The sequence below is a fragment of the Manihot esculenta genome, chromosome 12 (genome assembly GCF_001659605.2).
Source record: "Manihot esculenta cultivar AM560-2 chromosome 12, M.esculenta_v8, whole genome shotgun sequence".
Classification (NCBI taxonomy): domain Eukaryota; kingdom Viridiplantae; phylum Streptophyta; class Magnoliopsida; order Malpighiales; family Euphorbiaceae; genus Manihot; species Manihot esculenta.
This window is the reverse complement of record NC_035172.2, coordinates 9,017,605-9,020,437: the sequence shown is the minus strand read 5'-3', so window position 1 is coordinate 9,020,437 and position 2,833 is coordinate 9,017,605. Positions and strand designations below refer to the sequence as shown.

Genomic DNA, 2,833 nt, shown 5'->3' with positions numbered 1-2,833 from the left:
GCCTTCCTATAACAGGTTGATTACGGCCTGGTGCCAGTGGCCCATCGACTCTCATGTATCGTAAAAACCATAAACCATAAACCATTTTTACTTTCTTTTTTTCTTAAGAATTTTGAAACACTATCCACAAATGTCCAAAATTTAGTGGATATCTTCTCAGCACATAAAATTTAGCAGGTTGTAAAAAATTGCCACTGACAATTGCCATTTACAATTACAGTGTTACTAAATAATGGAGAAGTGAACATACACAAACCACAAAGTACAGCAACTCATTAAAGTAAGCATCATGGAATTGAATCAAAGGACTGATCTCAGCAAAGCTAATAAACAGATACTTAGAAAATAAAATGGAGCAGCTAGTTAAGTCAGTAACATACTAGAGAACCATCAGAATGACTCTGTCGCAAGGTAGAACCACCTTCAGGAGAAGCATTCCTCATTACATCAAAATCATAATTCATTACAAGTATCCATTCCTAAGATCTGTATCATGGAATTCTTAAGTAACCAACTGAAATATGGCGTCCACAAAGTCTAAAGTTTCAGAAAGAATCTCAAGAGTTTGAATCAATTCCATCATCTAGCTGTGTTATTGAAAAAGATGGAAGAGATTTGCACTTCAACATTTGAAAAATTCATCCCTTAGTTTTACCATAATGAACACTTTGCCGCCAACTTTTTACCATAAAGAACATTTATCCCCTATGATTTATTTACAACTTAATCCTAATAATAAAAACTTCACCATGAGTTTGGCTCATTTAACAAACAAGTACAAGACAAGCTTACCTTGAGTCATCTAATAACTATGCTGAGCCTAAGCATAAAGTTAATATTTCTTCTACAAATGAGCTAAGCCAGAGTTTGCTAATACTTGATTCATTTGCAGCCTCACATATTACCTCTACCCTTAGTCCTAAATGACCCATAACTTTAGAAACCTCCAACTCTATATAGTAATGCCTCAACTATCAAAACAGAATGCAATTGAATTTAAGGAGTGGGGTGTGTCTTCCCTCTGGTGTAGGCACACAATTACTTATCTTCTGGACTTGTGCATCCTATGCAGTGCCAAGGTAATAAAGTCGAGAATATCTATATGGGTATAAAATAAATGCATAATGGCCAAACAAGTTTTGAGCTTTGCAGTAAGTCCAGATCTTCTAATGGATAATGCACAGCAAGTGAGCACAAATGTAGCATGATTCAAGAAAAGTAACAAAGGCACATATTAGAGCAATGTGTTATAAACCTTCCCCGTCTTCTCATTCAAAACAAATCATTGTTTGCTCCATCCATCATTTTTGAACTTTTCTTCGACAAAAAACCTGCAGATGATTGGAAGTTAGGAACTATAACATATATAGCAGGCACAAAGTTGGAAGAGCTACAAATTTCATCATCAAGAAATTGTTCACAAACAACGGATAGTAAATGCAAGATTCAACAGTATCTATTGAATTTTAAAAACATACACCAAATTCAGTAATCATTCGTTGTGTTGTCCACAGATTGTTCATCAGAGGCTTGTCTGCACCAAGCCTGTACATCCCCTTAATAATTCTGTATTTTGTAACATGGAATCCAACTGCCAATATGGGGGAAATTAAGTTCCTTAATGTTAAGTTGATAGATACGCCATACAGAAAGGAACTAGTGTACAAAGAAATCACTGAATGTTTCCCTACTATTCAACTTCAAAGCAATTCCAAATCTTCAGGGCCTAGATGGTCTTGTGACTTTCAAGATCTCCAAGACCAGCAATTCCAAGTCACTGAAGTGTTGGGGAGGAATAAATGCCCGCTCCATATCCACTAGTGCAACAACCATCTTTTTCAGTTCATTCTTAAACCCCTCAAGAGCAGTAGTAGTAATAACTATGACCTTTACTAGATTGAATACAATTAACATTACCAAAAATAAAAATGAGGACTTAAGCTATGGGAAATATCTGCAAGTAGCAATATTACTAACATCACAAAAAGAAAAATAAGAACTTAAACTATGGCAAAGGCTTGCACAGGCATACAATATGTGAAATAACTCATCATGCTATACCTCTCTCTTGAAAGGAGGGTATCTTCCTAGTCCTGGTGTAGCATTAACAGAAGCAGAAACTATTGCTACCAGGACACGGTCTACCTGCTCACATAAAGGCATAAACTCCATTAAAGCACATAACAGAGTCGGGCAGTAATTAGACTTCAAAGTTCAATGAGGTGAAATACTTGGTGGTGTAATTATACTCCCTTAAAAAGAGGGATAGACATACACACACACAAGTCAGTTTGGAATATGGTTAAGGTGCCCTTTATAAGGTATTTAGAAACTTCTCCTCCTTGAGCTAGCTTTTGACCCAAATTTAAGTGATTCAAGCATTATAAGTGATTAAGCATCACATGCAATACACATAACAAAATGCAATCTAGAAGCCATGTGTAGCAGAAGCAGCATTTGTAGACACATTATGCGCATAAAAGGCCATGCAGCAGATAGAAAAACAAATTACCCAGAAAGGAGGTTTGGTAGCCAAACTTTCATATGCTTGCAAATCTGATGTGCCACAGCATCTACCAAAGCTATTATGCCTAGCCGGCTTTGAGGGGCTCCACCAAGTATAGATCTAAGACTTTCACTCTCTAGTCTCTACCCTCCATGCAGTTTCCAGTGAGCTTTTAGATCGTGACTGTGCAGAGGCTATTGAAACTGATTGACCAATTAAAGCAACCCATGGAATATCAGTAGTTTTTGTTGGACCCTGATTCAACAGGAGTCTGAACAGCTGCATGAGCTTTCTTATCTGAAGTAGCTAGATCTAACCAATTATACA

The 2,833-nt window shown here is 36.7% G+C and overlaps 1 long non-coding RNA gene across 1 annotated transcript; it reads right to left on the bottom strand.

Annotated features, from left to right (window-relative positions):
• Window positions 1-569: 569 nt before the first annotated feature.
• On the bottom strand, window positions 570-2,833 carry LOC110628804. The gene is made up of 3 exons (XR_002490120.2): window positions 2,513-2,833; window positions 1,479-2,145; window positions 570-1,331 (listed from the first exon to the last, which is right to left on the bottom strand). It is a non-coding gene; the product is annotated as an uncharacterized LOC110628804 (long non-coding RNA).